The 25,273-nt window shown below is 41.0% G+C and overlaps 1 long non-coding RNA gene across 1 annotated transcript in view; it reads left to right on the forward strand.

Moving 5' to 3' along the window:
• Window positions 1-25,273, forward strand: part of LOC144271117 (uncharacterized) — a 50,611-nt gene that overhangs the window by 25,034 nt on the left and 304 nt on the right. The window lies entirely within an intron of this gene.

A 25,273-nucleotide genomic window follows, 5' to 3' on the forward strand; every position in this document is an offset into this window, starting at 1 on the left:
CTCCTCTTAGCTACCAATGAGCAAATTTCCAGTGGCTCAGGGTTTTCAGCAGCACCCAACAGTCTGGCACCTTACCTTGACCTCTGGAGTCTGCAGAACTGGTATGGAAACACTCTCATGAGAGTCCTGATTCCTCCTCCTCTTGGCTGGGCCTAAAATGCTGTGAGAACAGACAGATTTCCTTGCAGCATTTTGGCACTTTTTCATCCGTTCCAGCCAAAACCAAAAAGTGCAAAAATTATAGGACGAAAAAAATGAATTGTATGTTTTTGAAACTCAAACCCTATCTGAATTTTGCAAAAAAAGTTTTGGGTCACTTACTTCATCTCAACTGGCTCATCCTCCCCACTAATAATCCCAGTGTTTATTGCAGAGCTTTGTGGCTTCCTTTTTCCTGTCCCTGTGTGCATCTTGTCTGGTTGGCACAAAGCCCCAGGTTCTGCTCCCTTCCCCTACCTGCCCCCTCAACCTCTGCATCCCCAACCACTGGATACTTCAAAAATCAAATCTTAATCCTTCAGACACTTGACTTCTTAGAGATCTGCAGCTGCTCAGGGATGCCCTTTTCAGACTTCTGTGCTGAACCTTCCTTCCTTGCATTCATGTTGGACTGTGGCTTTTGGGCTGTGCTGAACTATTTAGAGAGCTGCTGACAACCCATGGAAAACTCTGCAAAACATTCCATTGAGAGACCATTCTGCTTTGGTGTCATTTTCTGTGCCCTGCTCCTTATTATTAGGGTTACTTGCTGAAAACAGGACCTTTGTTTCTGAGTTCATCTGACCCTGCTGTTTGTATTCCTCACTTGCAGAGCTGCTGTGTAGGTCTGGACACACCGTCATAGTAGAACCAGCTTGAACATAGTTTTTCTCCGACCTCTAAAAAGGACCTCTGACCTATAAGGTTCAGAATTGGTTCCTCACTAGGCCTCAGGCTTCCTCTTTACAATCCACACAGTCGTCTGCTTCCAGCTCTCATTTACCCCCTCACCTGTTCTCCAGACAATTGATCCTCCCCTTCCAAGTTCAGCTCCTTCTGAGTTTGAGGGCTGGCTGTTCTATCTGCTGGCCTCTCGCTCCCCTATTCACCTACCTGGAAAGATACAGTGTTGGGTCCCTGGTATTTCCAGATCCAGATATTTCTAATGTAATCTGGAGCTTGGTATTATTGGGACCTATAAAGCACTGAGCCTTGGCTAGCTATACCCTCCTCTGCATTGTGAACCATAATGTAGTGAGTCAGCACAGCAGCTCAGAGCAGACAGAGCAGCATCCTGATGTGGACAGAGGAGAGGGGGAGGGGCTGGCATCCTACTGGCAAGCTGAGGGTATCCTGTCACAGGCCTGGAAGAGAGAGAAATGGGAAACTCCACAGGCTTCTCTCCAAGGTTGATTAAGCATCCAAGTTGAACCAAACTTGTAAAGCTTTCAAAGCTTATTGGCCCATCCGTAATTCTGATCTGTCTGTCGCCTCTCAGCTGGTTGCTTTAAGTCACGATTCTATCACGAATGATGTCAGGCAGCAGAAGCACAAGAACACTTAAACCAACCTGCTTTCATGCAAATATTTCATGAAGGGAAGAGTATGTAATCTGCAAATGAGCAGCAGAATTCCCTATGGACAGAATACTTTTAAAAGATTCCTTGACACCTCTGCAGGTCCTGTAAAGGCCCAAGTTCAGGATCCCAGCACACATCCTAAATGTGAGGTAGAGGATGTCTTCGGCTCAGGACCCCTTCAATTTATGTGCAGCTCTGCAGGAGTAGATGGCCCAGGAGATCCACATAGTTCTAGATCAGGGGTTCTCAAACTGGGGGTCTGGACCCCCCAGGGGGTCATGAGGTTATTGCATGGGGGGTCGCGAGCTGCCAGCCTCCACTCCAAACCCCGCTTCGCCTCCAGCATTTATAATGGTGTTAAATATATTTAAGTGTTTTTATAAGGTGGGGGGTCGCACTCAGAGGCTTGCTATGTGAAAGGGGTCACCAATACAAAAGTTTGAGAACCACTGTTCTAGATCCTCTGATCCCATCACTTTCAAATCTTTCCTTTGACATACCTAGAATGTCTTTGGGTGGGATTTTCAGAAATGCTCAGTGTTGGCCTAACTCTGTTCCTATAGAAGTCAATGCGAGTTTTACCAGTGAACAGAGTTAGGCCAATGATGAGCACTTTTGAAAACTCTATCCTTGGTGTCTTGGAATTATCTAGATTTTGCATCTAGCTGGGGATGGAAAGCTGCACCATATCACTTCTCCCTGAAGCTGATCACCTTAATATAAGACATATGCAATGTCTTTTTTTTGCTTCAATTCTGCACTGACATAAGAAGCTTCTTGAAGCAGCAATGAAGGAGATGAAGACTTAGTTAAAAGTCACACTTCTGATTATTTTAATTAGGCTCTTTAGCTTTGAAAGCTCTTTAGGTGTTTTAAATAACAAACTTATTCACTGGGTGGCTTTTTCACACTCCGTCTCTCTCCTAGCTAGTCCTACAATAGAATAATTCTCTTGCATTCTGCAAGTCTTGTTGTTAAAGTTTCCTAAATGCCTCTTTCATTTAGCCCAGCATTAAAAACTACATCAGTTTTTTCTTTGAAAAATCCCTCTCCTCATATTCCTCTCACTTTCTTTTTATATACTGCTGCCTCACAAACCTGATCCCCGTCCCACCCTGCAGGAGTCCCCATAACTCTTATGGCTGCATCTCACTACAACAGACTCTTCAGTGTTGTTGACGAGTCTGTGTTCTCTTGAAGATTAAGAAGCTGGCACAAACTAGAAAACAATTTCCCTATTACTCAATAGCCAGACCAAGTAACTTCCTAATAATGCAGTGGAAAATTTGACTCCCAGAGGCCAGAGATACCTAAGCATGTTACAAGCAGCATTATGCAAGACTAAATGAACTTATTTTCCTCAGACTATTCTGCATGATTCACTTAATACTTTCATCATCTTTTAAAACATTTGCTCTTCAAAAGGCCAGAAGTAGCCTAAGAGAGTCCCTATCTGAGGGCTGCTTACTAGCTGTGAAATCTGGTTCTCAGGAGACAGATTTTCATGTCACACATCCACATCGGCACTAATAGGCATGCTTCATACAAAAGCCCAAGACTTGAATGTGTGCTCTTGTCTATTTACACTGTAAGTGCTTCATGGCAGGGACTCTCTCGTACTACGTGCATGTACAATGCTTATCACAATGGGGCCTCAAAATCGGTCGGAGGCTCTAGGTCAGTGATACTCGGACTGAGGCTCGTGATGTACAAGTGGCTCTTTGCAGCATATGATACTAAAACATTGTGTGATTTTCTTATTAACCAATCAGGATGCTTTTACTATGTTACTAACCAATTGTAGTTGATAAAATAATAATACTTCAGTCATTTTGCTATGAGAATAATATATACATATTATTATGTATTATTATTTTATTATATAAACTAAATATTTCCTGTCATTCTGTTTTAAATAGGAATATATAGAACTATAGTAAATGAAACGGTGAATTCACACTACTGTGGCTCTTTTGGGTAATGTTGATCACTAATTTGGCTCCTGAAACCCTGAGTATCACTGCTCTAGGTGTTACTGTAATACCAATAATAATATAATTGAATGGACATGGATACCAAACTACTTTTGCACTCCTAGATGTGATACCGGAACAGGAGTGAGGTGGAAACAGGAAGCTCCTACTGCTCAGATTGCAGCTGGTAGGTGGATATAAAGAAGATTTTATTCTCCAGGGTTATCCATCTGTCCCCATTAATAAGTATAGTAAATTCACTTTAAAAATGTATTTTTGATCTTTAAGTAATGGGATCGTTATTTTTAAATATCAAGCTTTATGCCTGCAATGAGTGTTCTGATTTGCTGCTGACTTTTAGTAGAGAGTGGTACAAACAATGGTGCTGTTAAGTGTTATGTTCCATACTAAACTCAGGATCAGACTTAAAACCACTAGCTGAGCCAGATCTATTCACAGGAAATGAAGTTCGTCTCTTGTTCTTGAGACTAAAAAGAATAAAAAACATGGTGTTTGAGCAGGGGACACAGGAGAAACCGGCATATAGACACACTAGGCTCCAGCTTTATAAACTTTAATATTAAGGGAGTGGGGACTAACTCCGTCTCCCCAAACTGCCAGCCATTAGTTGGGTCCAGTGAAGGGGAGAAGGGCCTTATGCCATACAAGTGGGGAATGAAGGGTGTCTCTTTTACCCAAACTCTTGCAGTTAATGATTTAGCACATTGCTAAATCCCACCAGCATCTCGGGAGTAATGATGGGGAGCTGTGTCTACAAAGACTTAAGGCTTGCTGTTCCTTACAGGCAAAGAGAGTCCAGCGGACAGTCTTGGGCCCCCTGCTCAGGCTTACCCCAGGACTTGGCCCAGGAAGCCTCTTGACAACGCTTCTTGACATTTATTGCCCCCAAGCTGATTTTTAAGATGCTTTGTCTTATCTTTACTATCCTCACCTATCGGGCCTCTAGGATGCTGTGTGAAGGTGACACCTTGCTAATCTTTCCTGGAAGGAAAAATTCCTTCCTGACCCCATAAGATGTTGGGGTTACATTCACAGCAAAGTTGCAAACCTTGCTCTGATACCCACACCACACATTGGATGAGGCAGCCTTCAGTAGCAAGAATGGTTATGTATCCAGGAATGTTAAAAAAAAAGGGGATGTGGTGGTTTGCTGCAATTAATCAGCTCTCTCAGCCCCCCTGATTTGGCCAATGGGTGGCTAGGGGAGGTGGAGTTCAGCCCTTGCCTATATCTGATCCTCATGTGCACTCAAGGCAGGGCTTAAGAAAGGGAGAGGGCACTGGTGCCAGAAGTTATGTGCCCTGCACCCTCAACCAGGTCAATCAAACACCCCTACCACTGAGAGAGACAGGGCATTGTCAGAAGGAAGCGCTGCCAGAATGGAAAAGCCTAACAAGAATTGATTTGTAAGCAGGCGTTCTACTTCAACCATTGCTGTGAAGGAGGTTAAATGAGCAGGCATGGGGGATCACTTTCGGTTTAACACTAATAGGAACTGTATGCTACCCTGCCAGTCACATGGCTCCACCAGAAAAGCCGGTCTAGCCAGCAACAAGTATCTGAAAAGAGAATGGGTACGTGCAGAAAAGAGAGACTCCACTGAGGCAGTGGTTAAATGACACTTTACCCTGGCTTTATGCAGGCCTTATCTAGATGAGGGAAGTGGGTCATGTTTGAAAACATACTGGTTAACAGGAGTTAATGAACGCCATTTTAAACATGACTTTTCCCCTACTATTGATACATTTTAGCACTTCTCATAATGTGTCTTCTGGTCATGGCTGCCCCTAAGCTCCTTTCTCTTGGCTCCAGTGCTGATCATGCCCAACTAATGCTTTTTGAGAGGTGTTCAAATCTGTCTACACTAGGTGCAAAGTCATGTTAAAAATTGTTCTCACTAACACATTTTCAAACTTGACCTACTCTCCTAGTCTAGTCAAGGACACAGTGGAAATGAAGCCTAAAGATGGTACCTTTTACTACTGAATGACTGTTGACATTCTTCCTCTGTGCAGGAGTTGTATTCTAGCCCGCATGCAGACACTTCTGCAGAGGCAGGAAGTAACTTCGTCTAAAAGAAAAAAGATAGGACTCGTTGATACACATCTAAATAAACATTTCCTCGGATAACCCAAACATCACTGGAGCAGGTCAGTGCATCAGTCATCATTGCGCTCTGCTAGTCTAGTGCTGTAGATGAAAAGCTTTTAAAATTCATGCAACTTCTAATTTGCCTTGGGCTGGAAAGCCTTCAATTACTCTCACTCCTGAGTTTCCCTTTGGATGTGCTATGGTTAACCCATTCTCTCCATTTTTGCAGGTGGCAACTGTGCCAATGATTTTGTGCACCTGTTACGAACAGATCAGTTTACACCAGAGCAATTCTCTAGCCCTGGCCTCAACCACCCACTCTGTTTTTATTGCTGTTAGTGAGGCATGAAACCAGTTTTTCAAAGAGGTATTCCAGTGGGATTCACCACGTTCTCTTCTATTTTTCCTGTTTAAAATTCAACTTTTTTGTTTTGCTTACCAATATAGGTCGATGAAAATGTTTGTAAAAGGCCTGAGAGATGGGGACAGGGTAAAGATTACATCGTCGTACGTAGGAACCCTCATCATCTTTGCTGGGATCGGTGGTGGAAGCAACTTAAGGAGCAAACTGCTGCTTAAAATGGCTTGCTGCATTTTTGTTACTGGTAATTAATGCAGATTACCCAGTAGCTAGTGCAGCTTTTGATAACAGATTAATCCATGAAAGCTGAGGTCTTTTCTTGAAGTCCTGCTGTAGCTGAAGACTCAGAAGCAGCTCAGCCCATGAGTCTGTAGTCAGTAGCGCAAGGCTTGTGTGGCTCTGCTCTGCCCGCTCATACAACGCACCTCTTAAAGGAACAGTGCATACAAAAAATCCTCTTAAAAATGCATGTGACGTGGAACCACAATGACCTGTTTTTAATCCTCTAAATCAAACCCAAGCAATAATGGCATAAGTGACCAGGCTTAAAAAAGCTAATAATCGCAAACAATGACAAAACAGTTAACTTGGATCAAAGTGGAGCTAGTAAAATAATTTGAATTCACATGATTACGTACTGCACTCAGAGAAAGCAATGGGCAGCTGCATGCACTGAAGAATTGTTTCTTACCTGGTTTATGTTATCAAACAATTTAGATGTGTAGAATGTGATTTTTTTTCTTTAAAATGCATACATGCACCAGTAGAGGGCATGCCCATCTTATTAAATGGAGAGACACGCCTACTAATTAATAAATCTCACAAGTAGGTGGAACTACACCGATGTTCACAACATTCCCAAGCAAAGTGCTCATTCAGTGGTAGCATGGAAACAACTCACCCCAGCAGACTCATGTTATCTGCTCTTTCTTGTAATAGGCAGGAAATCGGGGAAGGGGAGAGGGGTATAAAGCACATTTTTGAACGTACATAATCCATCGTCAAAATGATTATCTTTCATGTTCATGCGTAGTCAGATTGTGGCGGTGATTAGAGTTGACTAGACAGTTATTGTACTTCTAGTTTTTCCATCAGACTGTATCTGCTAGTTCTGTTGATCACTAAAATCTCATCCTTGCATTACAGATCAGACCCATAATAAATTAGAGGAAATGAAGGAGGGAGAGTCAGCAGCTTTTATAATATGTTAGCACAGTGTTACTGGGGAAAGGGAGGCTATTTGCATTTGATAAATGAAATCAGCGATAAACTATACAGTAGAATCTCCTGTCTTATTGTGTCCAATACACTTGCAGTACATTTAATAATCTTCATAAAGGAGAAAATGAATTGGAGAAATAGGCTGCTTTATGATAATATCCCATATGTTACCGAATTCATGCAGGCAGAATCACACTAATGAAGAGAAATGATCATTTATGTAGGGCTTACAGGCCTTGCTTAGGCAGATTAACAGGGGATGGAATAGGAGGCAGCAAACAGCAATGGCAGGCTGCCCGAGAACCAATCAATACAGACTGGAGTCAAAGGGAGAGTCTGATTCCCAACACAATAGGAATGATTGGTGTCCGTCAGTATTAATTGATTATCCATAATTTAGGCTCACAGTAAGAAAGAACCCATTTTGGGAGGCCCCAAACTGAGCAGAACGAAAAGCAGCGATTCCATATGCTGTACAGGTAAGAGGTGGGTAGTTAATTTTAGCTGCTGACCTGATTCCATGCTGAATGACAAATATCTACAGCAATCCTCAAGGACCAATCATTTACTGCATTAGTCAAGCTTTCAGAATACTCAAGTACATTTAATTTTACACAGGGTGCTGCCTTTAGGAATGCAATTATGATTTTAGCTCTCCAAAAAGCTCTGACTGCTTCAGGTTGATTTCAATTAGTGCAAGGCTGAAATTCCTCTTCTTTAAACGTTGCTGAAATTGAGGTATATTGTATATTTAACATGGCATGGTCTGGTGTTCTGAATCATCCTGATTCTCTCAGCGGTGTTCAATATTTCTACCACTAGGAAAGCAGAGTTGGTGCAGAATTCAAATGACTGAAGTAATCTTCCACCTGCAAATATAAAGTCAAGATGAGGAAATGAAGTGACTGCACACACATTTTCTCTCTCGCTGAAGGATCTGCTTCACAAAGCATTATCTGTCTTATGGGGAGAATAACCTGGCAAAAGTGCACTTTGGATGATTTTATAAAACACATTCTCCTTTCAGGAGAAAGGATAGTCCTGTGATTAGGGCCCTGGAATAGGAGAAAGGATCTGGGTTCAATTCCCAGCTCTGCTACAGTCTTCCTGTGTGACCCTCCCTCTTATTCAACAAAGCTCTTAAGCATGCACATCAGTCCCATTTTAACTTCAAGCACATGCTTCGGCACTTTGCTGGATCAGGGCCTTAATCACGCTCTTCTTCAGTTTCTCATCTGTTAAATGTAGGTAATAATATTTCCTTTCCCTAACCCTTTGTCTCTTTCATCTGTTTTGATTGTAAATTTTTTGAGGCAGGAAGTCTCTCTCCCGGTGTATTTGTTCCATGCCAGCACCATGAAGCCCTAATCTCAGCTGGAGCCTTTACCTGCTACTGTAATACGAATAAAAAATCATCACCATGGGCTTAAATTGCAGCAAGGGAGATTTACATTAGACGTTAGGAAAAACTTCCTAACTATAAGGACAGTTAAGCATTGGAACAAATTACCTAGGGAGTTTGTGGAACAGGTGCCGACAAACACATGTCAGGGATGGTCTAGATAATACATAGTCCTGTCTCAGTGCAGGGGACTGAACTAGATGACCTATTGGGGTCTCTGCCCGTCCTACGTTTCTGTGATTACCTTTGTCAAGTGGAGGCTGGAGTGCATCTTAAGCCAGGGGTCTGTGTTGAAGCTACACACATGCAAAACATGTGATCATCCATGGTAACCTTCACTGCTCTGGTCAAAGCACTAGGGACTGGAGTAGTGGCTATAAAGTTAATTTTCCTTTTCTGTAGAGGAAGTTGGTAGAAGTGTGTGTGTGTGTGTGTGAGAGAGAGAGACTCCCATTGGGGAAAGATGGGAATAAGGGAGGGGACGAGTGAAGAAACTGGTGCTCCCAGCTTCTGGCTAGCACTGGACACAGTGGTCAGTCTGAGGGTTAGCCACTCAGCAGAGAAAATCCATAGAACAATAGGCCTCTAAGGCTGCTGTCAGACCAGGACTAAACATCAATTTTTCCTGTATCCGCCGGGGTTTAAATTAAAAAAGGGTAGAGTTTCCTCCAGTTCTAAATGGCATGTGGTAGCACATCCGCTCACACTTGGCTTTGCTGCTGGCAGATGCAGGAGGTATTTGAATATAGGACTTTGGCTTGGGCTTATCTCTCCGTGATTATATTGATTGATTTAAAAGGTCATAGTTGGACGTTCATTTTGCATTGTCACTGTTCTGCTTCCCCCTCTAGACGGAAATGGCTGGATCCAAATGCCATGCTGTGCGGAAGGGATTCGTGTTTTCTATCCCTGGCATCTGACTGAAGGCTCATCTGCACATTTGTATTGGCTTTTCATTTTCAGTTGTTTCTGAATCCGTCCAGTGATTAGTTTGTTGACAGATGGCTTTTCTCTTGAATAAGATACAGTGACTAGACTTTCTGCATGTCCCAGAAGGGCCCTGGCACTTGGCCTCAGGACAGTGAAAAATACCCTGGCATTTTCTGCCTGCACTGAACCGGTCTTTCATTTGTGTATTTTATGGATTTCTCATAGAGAGCAGAGAGACAAAAATGTTAAAGTGCAATTCTACTTGGAAAAGTGACTATGTAAAAATGGCACCTTCTTACTCAACAGCCCTGCTGCTTCTGTGTGTTCAGAGTCATATTTGGTTGCTTTAGTGAGTAAAATGTTTTTTACTGCTGTTTACAACTGACATAGCAGAAAAAGAGAGAGATTCCATGTGCATCAGAAAGTTTACTGAATTCCAATCACTTACACCTGTGAAAACTATTGGAAGCAATGAGGTTGTACAAGTGACACTGAGAGCATGATGTGAAGATAACAGAGTTGCACATGTGTAGATTAGGGCCTGCAGAACTTTTAACTGGTCTGATGTGCAATAAGCAGATAACTTCATTGGACACTTGGTTCCCAGGCTGAGTTTGCAGGGCTGGCAACGAGAAAAAAAAACTTTGCTATGTAAATTGAGCGCACATTAAATGGAATCCCTGAAACACAATAAATGAGATGTTATTCTTTTCCCTTTCCAGAAAGAGAGTTCAGCTAAAGATCACAATAATTTAAAGGTGCTGGTAATTACCCCCTACTGAAGAAAACTTTTCAAGAAGAGCATCCTCTCTTGATGGAGTTTTTGAATGGAACCATGCCCTATTTCAGGCAATGTTATAGCTGCAATAAGGCTCACCTGAATAATTCCTTAACACAACTGTAGACTGACACTGCTAGGCACAAGAAATAAATTCCCATTTTCCCCCCACTGATAGCAATTTTTCACAAACCCACACTGCATCCTTTTTTCACCAAATTCTTTAGCTTTTCAGCCTGTGAATGGATTGCTTTGTATTTCAGCTTCTAAACTGACTTATAAGCCCATTCCAGCTTTCATGAATTGCAAACCCAATTAAAATACTATTTGTAATGCACATATTGAAGAGAGAGCAGAGTGTCTGCTACTGGGTGTCATCCTTTAGCATAGCACATCTGAAGACCACTGTATAGCTAGTCAAATATTTGCAAGAAGGAATATCTTTGTATAAGGGTAAGAGCTGGGTGGATAATGAAAGAAATAATTTTGCAAATATTTCATTTTTAAAAAATCATACATTAATATACCATTGGGACTTATTCACCCAGATCTTAAAATTGGGTGAGTAATAATAAAAATATTAAAATAAAATGCTAAAATCTTTGGATAAATTGTTTAGAGCTGGTAGAATAATAACAGCGTATATGGTTGCTTTTTTAGCAGGATTTCATATCTGGAAATCAATTTTTGCAATTGGTGGTCCAATTTTTAATACCATTTGTCTTATTACATTTAGTTAATCCTTGCTTATTTGTGTGTGAGCACAGGGATATAGTGTATATATTCTTGTATATGTGCTTCATATGTAAATTTTAGGTGACTAGGTGGTGCTGTGAATTAATGTCAGATTGAAATCTGATTTAGTCCCTAGCCTGCAACCACAAAACCATCACATAAGGTGGTTTGATTGGCAGTCTCTGCTCAGTAATGGGTCAGTAGAGAGTATTGTGGATCAGAACTGATACCATCTGGAAAGCTGAACTTAAATGAAGGGAGAGAGCTTGCAGAGAGTTTGCTCAAGATGTGTTTCACTGTGGAAAAGAAGCTCTCACCTCAAATGTTGTTAGGCTTTTCAGGAGCCACTATTGTATCACAACATCCCCTTGGAATCTGGGAGCTAGTGTGGGTGCCCAAGGGACAGAGGATATGGCCAGCCAAATACAAGGTCAAAGTTGGATGGCACAGATGGTGAAAACTGTGTCAAAGGGCTTTGGCATCCACACGTAGCCCCTTACCCTACAGCACCTCCTGACAGCAGCAAGAGAGCCTGCTCAGTTGCTTTACCACCGGTAGTTCTTTAGCAGCAGAAATGCTCATGTTATCTTACCTTGTGCGAGTCAGAGGAAACAGGGGTAGATGCAGTGCTTCTTGGAACAGCAATAAATTGAGCAGCAAATAGCAGTGTTCCATACACCGCATGCAGAGTGGAATGTGCTGCCTAGAGTGATTGTTCCCATGTGCTGGCCCCCTCCAGCCAGCCATTTCCTATTTCAGATGTTACTGCATAGTTAGTGGAGAGAAAATGTTGTGCCTACAAGTGTGCTGGAACGGAGGAGAGTATAAAGCCCACTATGTCTGGCCCTGAACCCTGTTGCCAACTTTCTGTTGTTCAGCGCAGTAATTCACCACAACTCAGAAATGGCTTTAAACTGTAAATTATATGTTCCACTGATCCATTAATGAAAGAGGCTCCCTCACACGTGAAATAGCTTCAAAATAAACTATTATTATTCTGTGCAGTGTTGTTGTAGCCATGTTGGTCCCAGGATATTAGAGACACAAAGTAGGTGAGGTCGTATCTTGTTGAACCAATTTTTGAACTTACACAGAGTTCTAAGAGCTCAGACTCTCTTGCCAACAGAAGTTGGTCCAATAAAAGATATTACTTTGCCTGCCCTGTCTCTATACTATTTTTCTGTAAGTTTCCATTTAAAATATATCTATTTTGTTACAATATGTGGAAGCCACATACACAGGAATACATTTATGTACAGAAATAATGTAAAAATAAAGCTTGCTTTTTAGGTCATATCCATTTTAATGCACCTTTGTGTGTGTGTGTATCTGTGTATCCATATATATAAATAATTTATTTTCATAATTGCCAGTAGGTGGTGGTGTGTGTTTTTCAGAGACATTTTTAAGTCAGTAATGCCAAATGTTTAAAGTTTGAGGTGATTTATAACAATTCTGTGATCTTTAATGTATGATCTCAAAAACATCCTAGCTTTGAATTCAGTCCCTGATCTCATGTGAGTTAGCAGTTCTGTTTCACAAGCATCATCGCATCACTTTGAGAGGCATATTTTGATTTTCTTTTTGAAGCTTGTGGACAAACCTAACTGGAAACATTTTAAACAGATCCAACTAGCATGAGCCCTGAGATTTCAAATACATACGTTCATTAGAATGATTGGATTTGCCTCTCTAGCCAGACAATGGCTTTATCTTTGGGGTGGCCAACGTTTGATAAATAAATGCATTGTTTTAATGATTTATAAACTTAGAATTGTTCTGTCTCATGGAAGCAGTGTTGAGAGTTGCAGCAACAGCTCTCAGGAAATGGGACAATACAGCTACTGGAAATCCGATTGTGTGTGTGTGTGTGAGAGAGAGAGAGAGAGAGATTGTGCTTTATAATGGAAGAAAAGAAGTGAGCATCTGTTGTAAACCAGGCCCTTGGTCAAATCCGTCACTCCTTCACCCACAGTGCTGTTACTCACTGAAAGCAACATCTGTAAAGTTGTTGCTGTTTCCCCATCTCATCAGATAGAAACAGTCATGCATTTTTTCTTCTCCCTGTGAAAGGTTACAGGGTCTCCTATGAACATGTTTCTCTTTCCCTCTGATTGGACCCCCCACCCTTCCCTGACTAACATCAAAACAACTGTTCCAGCTCAGTTAGTCTCCATTACTGCTTTAGTTGTGCCTTTGTTGGTTGTTGCTAGATTTTTTTCTTTTTTTTTTTCAGTGCCGGAAAATAGGAGCGGGGAAGGAGGGGATTCTTTTTGTGGTGTAGTCTGTGTTCCCTGAAGCAAGAGGACAGGCGTGACTACCAATAGGTTTGATGCATATTTATGGAGGAATCCATTACTGCTAACGACACTTTTTAATTGGGGTGCATGGGAGCAATCTCTCATTTGAGGCTCCCCGATCCATGGCTTGTGTTCACTCTGATTCATTTGGGGCCATCCCTGTTCTTGTTTGTTCGTGCTTGTTTATTCGGGGCCTGATTCTGCAGTTGTTACTTGGGCTGAGTAGCACTTTTACTCACACAAACAGTCCCACTGAATCCACATGGACTCTATGCAAATACTGCCCAACATGAATGATTGAGGAATCAGGCCTTCTGCTGCTTGTGCTTTTAATCAGTCCCTTCCAGGTTTATCTCTAATTGTTTTTCTTTTCAGTATGTCTGTGTGCTGTTACAGGAAGCAAATTAGCCTAGAGGGAGATAGGTGGAGGGGAAGACATGTCTCTCAACTGCGAATCTGAATACCTGCACAACTCAGACTTCAGCAGATTAGACTCTTCTTGGCATACTCCTGGTTGTGCCCCCACTGACTTCAAGCCACAGTGGCATGAGCTGTAGTGAAAGTAGAGGGAGGGAGGGTGGAGCTCTGGGGCCTTCCCAAAAGTAGAGTTAACATAGCTCAGAAGAGTTTTGAGGAAGAGATTTCTGTCTCTCATTCATAGATTCACAGATTCTGAGGCTGTAAGGGATCATTATGATCATCTAGTCTGACCACCTGTATATCACAGGCCCAAATAATTCCTAGAACGGATCTTTTAGAAAAATACCGAATCTCAATTTAAAAATAGTCAGTGATGGAGAATCCACCATGACCCTTGGTAAATTGTTCCAATGGTTAATTACTCTCACCATTAAAAATGTATGTCTTATTTCCAGTCTAAATTTGTCTAGCTTCAACTTCCAGCCACAGGACTGTATTATACCTTTCTCTGCTAGATTGAAGAGCACATTATTAAATATTTGTTCCCTATGTAGGTACTTACAGATTGTAATTGAGTCGCCCCTTAACCTTCTCTTTGTTAAACTAGATAGATATAGAAGGCATGTGTCATAAATATAAAGGGAAGGGTAACCACCTTTCTGTATACAGTTCTATAAAATCCATCCTAGTCAGAGGCAAAACCCTTTCACCCGTAAAGGGTTAAGAAGCTAAGATAACCTTACTGGTACCTGACCCAAAATGACCAATGAGGGGACAAGATACTTTCAAATCTGGGGGGGGGGGGGGGGGGGAACAAAGGGTTCTGTTGGTCTGTGTGATGCTTTTGCAGGGAAAAGATCAGAAATGCAAGCCTTCCAACTCCTGTTAAGTTAGTAAGTAATCTAGCTAGAAAATGTGTTAGATTTTCTTTTGTTTAATAGCTGGTAAAATAAACTGTGCTGGAGGGAATGTATATTCCTGTTTTTGTGTCTCTTTGTAACTTTGTGTTTTGCCTAGAGGGATTCTCCATTTTGAATCTGATTACCCTGTAAAGTATTTACCATCCTGATTTTACAGAGGTGCTTCATTTACCTTTTCTTTAATTAAAATTCTTCTTTTAAGAACCTGATTGATTTTTCATTGTTCTTAAGATCTGTGTTCACCTGTACCAGTTGGTGAGAATTATTATCAAGCCTTCCCTAGGAAAGGGGGTGTAGGGCTTCGGGGGATATTTTGGGGGAAGACATCTGCAAGTGGTCTCTTTCCCTGTTCTTTGTTTAAAACGCTTGGTGGTGGCAGCATACTGTTCAAGGACAACGCAAAGTTTGTACCGTGGGGAAGTTTTTAACCTTAGCCGGTAAGAATAAGCTTAGGGGGTCTTTCATGCAGGTCCCCACATCTGTACCCTAGAGTTCAGAGTGGGGAAGGAACCTTGACAGCATGTTTTGTAATCCTTTAATCATTGTGACTCTTCTCTGAACCCTCTCCAATTCAGTTTAAGCAGGTTGCCCTTAGACGCAGTGATCTGCAATCCCAGTGAAAAGGGAAAGTTCAGGAATATTGATTAACTTAACTGGAAAAAAAAGTAGTCTAAAGTCTTCAATGGGGAAGATTTTTGTCCTGTCCTGACATGTTGGCTTGTCTGAAACTACATATATATGCAAGACCAGTAACGGAGAGCAGAATTTTGTCCCTGAAATATAATACTTTCACGGGGGTGTTGGACAGAGCTCTGGTCCCTGCTTTAGGGGATTTTTTCGGATTTCATTTTTCTGCAGATTGGGTGGGGGTTGTGGTTGGGATTGGTTGGGTTTCTGGTATAATGGTGATTTTGCCCTCAGTTGATGCAATAAAATTTAACAGTAGATAGAATAGGGTATGGATGTCATATCTGACTGCATGGGCCTGTGGCCTGCTTCTGACCCCACCCAGCTATGTATTTGAGGTCTGAGCTTCTCTAGGCAACAAATAAGCATCTAAGGCATAAGTCAAATATGGTCAGAGCCTTTTCCATCCTTCACCAATATAATTCTTGGGTGTCCTATGGTTATCAACCTACCCCCTCAAGGTATAAATTGATTGTGTGTGTGTGTGTTTCTGTGGTGAAATGTGGAATTGAATTTGGTGGGGCTAGGAAATAAATCGTGCTGATAGGCATTGTGGGTATTCAGAGCCTCTGAAAATCAAGACTGTCAGTGTCTCAAGTTGGGCACCCAAAATCAGAGGCCACTTTTGAAAATGTAGGCCTTAATCTCTCTGTCCTTCTATTTCTCATCTATAAAATGGGGATAACAAGATTCTCCTATCTCACAGAACTATTGTGAGGATCCATTCATTAATCTACATGAGGGACTCGGATATTACAGTGATGTAATAGAAAAGAAAAGCCTACACACATATTTAATCATTAAACAAATGAGATCAACGGTGAGATGTTTCACAGAAGAAGTGGGTTTTGAGGAGGGATTTGCAAGAAGTACTGGGTGGTGCACAGGAAGTGGAAAACTTTCCCCAAAAAAGGAAGTGATGAGGAAAAATAGTGTAAAATGAAGAATAGAGGAGACAAAGCCAGGACAATGTATGATTAAATGTGAAAGGGATGTTGAACGAACAACGTGGAAATTGGATATGCTAAATATACGGATTATTTGTGTATAAATAAATTATCTATCCTTACGCGATAGCATCTCTGTTTAACGTGTACATGTGTTCTTAACAATTCATCTGAGACATTATGCTTTAGAGTGACATGACACAACATGTACAGTACACTTCATACCTCCCTATCTGGATTAATGATATTCCTGGGACAGAGTGACGGTGACTTCATCTAAATTTCTACGAAGTACAGAAAGTAAAATCTGAACCAGGCAGGGCATTATTCCTGTAACAGAAACAACTTGTCAACAAGCAGCATCGCGGTAATTAACTGCAGTATTTTAAAAAAGGAGATGTTCTTCTAGGACTAAACCTGGAGTGGGATTATGGTCAGAAAAGTAGGTTTGATCTGATCCTTGCATGTAAACGAGAAGATGGGTTGACTCAGTGATGTCTCCATCAGGATGCTGCCAGAACTGGAATATGGTGCTGAGATTTTTTGTCTGGATGTAGATCTTTGCTCTGAACCAAAATGGTCAAAAATGTCATGGCAACATATATCATTGTGATATATCCACCTTCCCCACAGCATTGTCTTTCTTCCGGATGTCCACAGCACTCTCCCTCCCAAATGCCCCATCCACCATTGCTTTTTTTGGGGAGGGGGACCTTCAGACCTCCAACCTCCCACTAAGCTCTTTGGGGTGCCAGCTGTTTGTTCCCTTCCACTGTCTTTTCATGGGTGCCATCAGGTCAGGCCACTGCCCTCTGAATGTATACCACCTGCACAGGAAGCAATAGGGAGTAACACAATCCATTTCCCACTCCTAGCTTCTCCTGCTGGAACTGTGGCTACCAGGAGTCCTTGTTCAGGCAGATTTGAGAAGTACAAGTCAGTTATGCTTTGATTACAGACTCTTCAGTCCTGATGATGATGCATGAGCCAGAAAGAACCTCGTCTGACTTCTAGATCACAGGGCATTTGCCATGCTAGCAATTAGGATAAACATCTTTGTGCAACCTCACCTTTGAGGTGCTGAGCACCCACAGCTCTTGTTGGAGTCAGTGTAAACTGGTGTGTGTGGGGGAGAGAGGGAAGGTACTTTGCAGGTTTCAACTCTTTATACTGTAAAGTGAGCAAGTCTGAGTTATTGAAAGGCAATAAAAATGAAAGTCTCCAATGCCATTTTCAGAGTCACTTCTCAGTGACTGCCTTTAGTTGTTATTTTGGGGCACGCTGGAGGATAGCAGCTGTTCCTTGTTACTGGGGTTGGAAATTAAAACAGATATCTATTCAAATCATCTGACAATTCCAGCAAGCTTTAAAATGCTTTAAAATATAACAAAAAACATAACCAGGCCCACAGGTCAGTACCATTTTTTTCAAAATAATCTTTAATTACTTAGTGTCTTTATTTCCTTCTTTCCCTTCCCCTGAGCTGTGCTACTTTGCTGTGCTCAAATCTCTATTACACCAAAAGGGACAAACTCCTGTTCGCAATTACATCCACGTGAGCCTGTTAAAGTCAATGAGGTGGCAGGAGTGTAAAAGGACAAAATCCTAGACCAGAAAATTTCAATATTTCTAGTTTGTTATGGTGCTAAATATTTGCAGAAATACTTAAGCCATGTTAACATTAACAAGGAAATGGCTTACCTGCCTCTCTTCTTTTTTCATAAGTATGGCTTTTGTTTAAATCTTCCCATTGTTTTCTTCAGCTAGAGATGAAAGAAAAGTGGATTCGACTGTATCTTCAGACCGTTATGAGACTTCTTAGCATTGGAATCTGTAGTGATCATAGCTTTCATGTCAACACACAGTCCGCTATGCAAGACTTGACCCTACCCAGGCTGCTATAGTAACACTTATTCCATAATGCTTGGAAAACCTGCATTTCAGCATAAAGGAAGAAAATCAAAACTTCTATGATTCTGAACCTAGTTTCAGGAAGTAAAAATGAAACTTTCTCCTTCATTTGTTGGTACAAAGAAATGCCATTTAAAAACACATATTTTTATTCCGTATTTCATAATCAGGAAAAGAATGCAGAGTTGACATCTTCTAGCAGTCAGTTTATTCTCCTAATTATGTTGGTTTATCACTCATGCTGAAATGAATATTAATCCCCACAGTAAATGTAGCCGTGTGATCTGTTCAGGAAATAGGTGGCCAGCTTTTATAAGGACACTGTTTCTTCTCTGAAGTCAAAGATTTTTCTTTCTGGGTGAGATTCACGTACTCTGGATTGCACAAAGCTCAAGTGAATGTGTGCTAGAATCCACCCTTAATACTCACTCTAACTCCAAAACTCCTCAGTGGCTTCTGTTCCAGCCTAGGGTTCCACACACCCTGGAACGAAGACAACATTATCATCTCTCTAAATCCCATCTGTTTTTATTTTTTTCAGGAGCGAGGGGGGAAATACTAAGGGTTCAGTGGGCATTGGAAAGAGCCAATTCCTTAGTGTGCACTATTGATGAAATTGTTCTCTAAATGAACTCTGGTAAAGATAGCATTTCCAAAATTCGAAATGAAATAATGTACATACAAGCAACACAAGATGAGTGCACATTGGGATGATAGGGCTAAATAAACAAACAAACCTTAAACGAGGCATGTGAATATCGGATTTCCAGTAAACGGAATTAATCAAACATGAGACTGTTGCCACTAACCAGTAGGACGTGAGATCTGAAAAAGATAGCGCAGACAAGTATATGACCAGGCTTAAGATGTCATTTGCTTTGGCCGAATAACCAAAATCTTAACACTTTCCCACAATCAGTTCCAAAGGAGCATAGGATTTGCTGTGCTGTATCAGACCATTGCTCTCTTACATCTGGTATTCTTCCCCTGGCAGTTGAAAATTCCTGATGCCTCAGAGGAAGATTTAAAAAAAAACAACCCAAAACCCATGAACTAATGGCAAGAACACCCTGAAGAGAGAATTCTGAGATTCCCTTTGCAGCATTTCTTCAAATCATTGTACTGGGGTGTAGGGTTTGCCCACTGGCCTCTTGCAAAATGAATAGGGGATGTTACCCTCAAACCACATCAATCTCCGGGGATCTGCTCAAGGCCCATGACTAAAAATACAGAGGACTGGAGCCCTCTCCAGCTCCATGAGGGGAGGGGGCAGGCCATGATAATGTAGGGCTAACATAAACCATAACTCCTCTTTATTACTGTCGTCTTTCACCAGTGCAATGAAGGATCAAATTCATTTGAAGTGCATAAATACAATAAGGCCCAAATTTTGAAACACTTGTGTGTTCCCACCTTAAGCATGTAAAATCATTAAAGGAGGCACATTGTGTATTTGTCCCCTTAAAATGGACATGTGCGAAAGGTACAGGTGTGTTTGAGAGTCTGGACCTAAATATTATTGTCCTCACTAAACCCCCTACACAATTGGAAGCATCTGTTCAAAAGAAAGCTGGGAATGAGCTAGCACAGGTGACATGTACCTGCAGCATGGGGTTAAAGTTAACATACTAGGGATGGACAGCTTGTATTTCTGCTGGTTTGGCACATAAAAAAGCCTTCAGATATTTGTTCCCTCAATGCTTTTCAGAATAAATGTTCGTTTTTAAAAACTTTCAAACTTGCAGTTAAAAACAAAGCAAATCTTTTTTCCTGAAATAGCCTGAAGGATAGAGCCATTGATTCTAATGAGCAGGCAGATTTGGTATTGGGGTTCTAGGTTCTCTGCATTATTGTTTCATTGACTCATTTTGTTTCCTCCCTATCAGTAGTGGATGGCTTTAGTGATCAGCAGGGATAGGCGTGTTCGTGGCAATTTAATTCCTTGCAGATGTGGATCTGTGGTGACAAAAATTGCCTGTCGTTCTTGCAGCCTCTCAACATCTGCTGGGGTAGAAGAGTATGTGGAACAATAACTCTCCAGCAGATGCAGAACTGTAGGGACAGTAGTGTCTGTGGTACGAAAATTTTACCAAAAAATACAGATTTGTGGAGACAGTAGCGTCTGTGTCTCACAAAACTTTCCAGCCTCTGCTGGGACAGTAATGTCTGTGTTATATAAACGTGCTCTGCATCTGCTGGGCCAGTGAGAGAGAGAGAGAGAGAGACGTATTGTACATGTCCAATTTTAGATGTGCAAATCTCATCTAGTGCCGGTTTCTTTTTCAGTTATTTATGCAGAGCTAAAACGAATCATCCAGTGTAGGAAGAGTTACAGGTATGGGGGAATCTTTGTACAGGAAAAAACATTATCTTTCAACTACCCAGAAATACTGCTCAATTTTCTACTAGCGAAGTATTAATTATTAATGGCATCGTTCCCCTGAGCCGTCTGCTTAACTCCAATGATATTCTGGCTGCCATAAATCCTTTGGGGCATTGAGAGTTTCACAAAAGAAGTATATTTCTTCAGAACTGCCGTGTGCCCATATCCAGCATTCTGACCTAGATCCACACTTCAAACACTCTTAAATTCAGGGCTGCACACATATAGGGTTTGGGTTCAGGCCCACATCTACTTCAGACCTGGAAAAATGTCAAGAAGGACCAGTCCCAGTAGAGAGAAACTCAATTCAGAATTGAGGGATGTCATGCTATCCTAAGAAAGAGTGGCATTACAGTTGGATACACACAGGCTCAGGGGTTCCCTCCTCCCGTCCCCTGATTATATATTGTGCAGTACATTACCTAGGCTTTTTAAAATAATTTTTTGTGTGGACACCAAAACTGATGATGATCAAGTCTTATCAATTAACTCATAATCCTTCCCCATCTATATATGACTGAACTTCAAGCTAAAGGGCAGTACTGTGGCAAGAATTAGATCCCATCAGGGAATTTGGGTCTCTATTACAGCATCCTCTTACTATTAGTAGTAGTGCAGTGTGTCTAAAGAGCTAGGCACTGTACAAACATATAACAAAGAGATGGTCTCTGCTGCCAAGTGCTTGCTCTCTAAGCAGGAATAAAGGAACCATTATATGCTGCATTTCTTGATAGACTCTTAAAGGTGGTGGGGATGAGGGAAGAAAACAAAGGTTTTTGCATGTGATATCACCATAATTGTGACCTACCATTCCAGAGAGTAAAACTGAGGAAAAGACTGAGCTCCGCATAAAAACACAGAAAATTCTTTTTTTTTCCTGTTAAAGCAAAATCTATTATTATTTATTGTACAATGCCCAAGAACATGCTAGGTGCTCTACTGATTTGGTCCCAAATCCTGCATTGGGAGAGGTAAGTGTAGACCCTCTCATGCTTTTGGGGAGCCCCTGGGCTTTCAGTGGGACTTTCTAATGGCACAGGGGCTCATGCTGGCAGCTCCCAACACAAGAGCAGGGTCTTAGAATTGTGACATTCCCCGGGGGTATCCAGGGATATGAGGCACCTCACCACTACCTGTCCTTAGCATAAAGAACCTTGTCTGTGCTTGCTGTGGATCAGCTCCCTAAAACCAATAGCTTCTGGCAACACAAGTACTGCCTTCCAGGTTTTCACAGGCCTTGCTCCCTCTATGCAGTTAGTGAAAGGCACCTGCCAATCCCAGAGCCCTCTCTGAGCATTCCTTGTCCCTTCCCTTAATCACTGAACACTCACAGAACCACCAGGCCAGCAGTTCCCAAAGGAACAATATATACACCAGCTTGTAAGATTCAGCTCAGGACCAGCACTTTGCTTAACACCACAGCACTGAGGTATATTTATAGTGAAAACAAGAATAAGTTTATCATCAAATACCAGATGCAGGAGATAAAAAGGATATTGGAAACTAAAGGTTACCTATAAAACAAAATCATAACATGCTTTCTAGAGACTTGTCAAGATTCTTTCCTCACTCTGAACTCTAGGGTACAGATGTGGGGAGCTGCATGAAACCCCCCTAAGCTTATTTTTACCAGCTTAGGTTAAAACTTCCCCAAGGTACAAACTATTTTGCCTTTTGCCCTTGGACTTATTTCTGCCACCACCAAGCGTCTAACAGATATATAACAGGGAAAGAGCCCACTTGGAAACATCTTTCCCCCCAAAATCCTCCCCAAACCCTATACCCCCTTTCCTGGGGAAGGCTTGATAAAAATCCTCACCAATTTGCATAGGTGGACACAGACCCAAACCCTTGGATCTTAAGAACAATGAAAAAGCAATCAGGTTCTTAAAAGAAGAATTTTAATTGAAGAAAAAAAATAAAAGAATCACCTCTGTAAAATCAGGATGGTAAATACCTTACAGGGTAATCAGATTCAAAACATAGAGAATCCCTCTAGGCAAAACCTTAAGTTACAAAAAGACACAAAAACAGGACTATACATTCCATTCAGCACAGCTATTTTATCAGCCATTTAAACAAAACAGAATCTAACGCATATCTAGCTAGATTACTTACTAAGTTCTAAGACGCCATTCCTTTTCTGTTCCTGGCAAAAGCATCACACAGACAGAGAGAGCCTTTGTTTCTCCCCCTTCCAGCTTTGAAAATATCTTGTCTCCTCATTGGTCATTTTGGTCAGGTGCCAGCGAGGTTATCCTAGCTTCTTAACCCTTTACAGATAAACGGGTTTTTCCTCTGGCCAGGAGGGATTTTAAAGGTGTTTACCCTTCCCTTTATATTTATTACAACACTAAACATAATTAACAGTAACCTTCTATCTAAAAATGTTTGTTACTCAGAGTCCACTTCAGCATTTTCAACCAAGGCTGGTGGAAACCCCATTTTTCTGAATGCAAGCATGCTGTCCATTTACTTCCTAAGTGCAGTGTACCAGGGTGTCTGCTGCCAGAAATACCCCCAAAGTTTATTGTCTGTATTCTTAGACAGGATAACTCCCTGTGGTTTGCTTTTTCCTGTGTGCTGCTTCCCTTTTGACTTTAACATTGTCTTTGTTTATAACATTAACATTTAAGATTTGTCTTTGTATATAAATGGGCATCTGTTGTGTTAGCTTACAATGCTTAATTTACATCCTGACATAGAGATACACATTTTTTATTTCCTATTTTGAGAAAAACTGGTTTTTCACCTTTGTTTGTGACTAATAACTGGATACAGACTTTAAAACATATTTCCAGTCTCTGTATATACATATCTCCTTACATAGTATCTGTATATACATTAATATCATTGTGAAATATCAGTGTAACACTGGCTTTGAGACCTCGCATAACATTCTTTGGTGAATTAGAATGTACACACCAGACTCATGAGATTTCTGTAACCTCTTTTCCAGTTGGCATTCAGAGGTTCTTGGGTCTCAAGAATAAACCAGATTCTTTGCCCAAGGAAGTTGGAAGCTAAGTGCCTGATCCTGCACCCCTGACGTACATGTGTGCTGCCATTGATTTCAACAGGACCACACACGAGTATGGGTCTGCAGGAATGGGCCCTAAACAGACAATATACAAAGAGGGGCAGAGGGGATTCCCCCTCCCTTAGCTTTTAACCCCTTGCCAATATTATTGTTACTTTCTCCTTTACTTAAATTTACTATGCATTAATTTACTATGTTCTTCTGCTTAAACTACAATGTTCAAAGTGAAAAATGAGGAAAATGTAAAATGATGGACGCCTTTTGAAACTTGGAGAGAATTTAAAGTAAGCAGGCAACCTGGGTTGCTCGTTTATGTGTTGTTGTAAAGGTGCATTTATCCTTTCAGAAGTGGTTTTCATGTATTTTCACGTATAATCATTTTAAGCAAAACTGTAAGTTTACAAGGCAATTACAACACCCTGACCATTGCTCTTAGCCGCGTAATGGAAAAATGCATATAAAGGAAAATACAGTATATGATTTTTTTTTAAAGTGTGTGTCTCAACTTCAATCTTCTGAAACCAAATCCATGCAGGAAAACTGTTAACCTAAAGACGTTTATATATAACATATCTATGGCAGTAGGAGGATGAGAGACACAGCTCTATTTTGTTTAATGTGATTCCAAACAGATAATGTGGTAGCGTGACCATTACCAGCCCACTGCCATTCTATGGTTTGGGGATTATTTTTGCTCTTTCAGAAATTGCCCTAAAGGGTTGCTTTTAATTTGGACAAAGAGTTCTGAAAATTAAAGGAAAGTTAATTATATAAATACGGAATTCACAAAACTGAAGCAACTGCTGCATTTCCAGTTGCTTTCTTATAGTTTATTTCCACGACAGTATAGTTTGAAAAATCTCTACACAAACCATAGTGTAAAGTGTCTGGAACCCTAAGAATAACTTGTGGATACATGATTTGATAAATATTTACAGTTGCAGTTGGTTAGATTCTGGGATGAGCTGTTTGTAAATATCTAGAACTGTCAAAGGGTGGAGTTGACATCATTAAAAGAAAATAAATTCTGACCCAATACTATTCTGTGATTTCACTGTTGAATGTAGGTTAATAAGCATTCAATAATAATCCTGACATAAATACTATTACATATTTTAAGAAATGGCAAAACTTGTTTGGCTACAGATTGCTAATTGTTGCAAGCTCCTTTGTATGTGTTATGGAGCTGCATACATAAATTATGAACAAAACTGCACTCCTAAATTGATTTGACTATCTGGCCCACAGTGCTAAGGATGTTAATTTGCAAGATTATTGCACAAAGACTTTTCCAGTAATTGCACTAGCGTAAAATACAGTATACATGTAGTGTTGTCTTAATATACATGTTTCAGAGTAACAGCCGTGTTAGTCTGTATTCGCAAAAAGAAAAGGAGGACTTGTGGCACCTTAGAGACTAACCAATTTATTTGAGGATAAGCTTTCGTGAGCTACAGCTCAAGTGAGCTGTAGCTCACGAAAGCTTATGCTCAGATAAATTGGTTAGTCTCTAAGGTGCCACAAGTCCTCCTTTTCTTTTTAATATACATGGAGTCAGAGGGGATGGTTTAGAGGTGTAAATCTGGAATTTGAA

This window comes from Eretmochelys imbricata, chromosome 10, assembly GCF_965152235.1.
Source record: "Eretmochelys imbricata isolate rEreImb1 chromosome 10, rEreImb1.hap1, whole genome shotgun sequence".
NCBI classification, from domain to species: domain Eukaryota; kingdom Metazoa; phylum Chordata; order Testudines; family Cheloniidae; genus Eretmochelys; species Eretmochelys imbricata.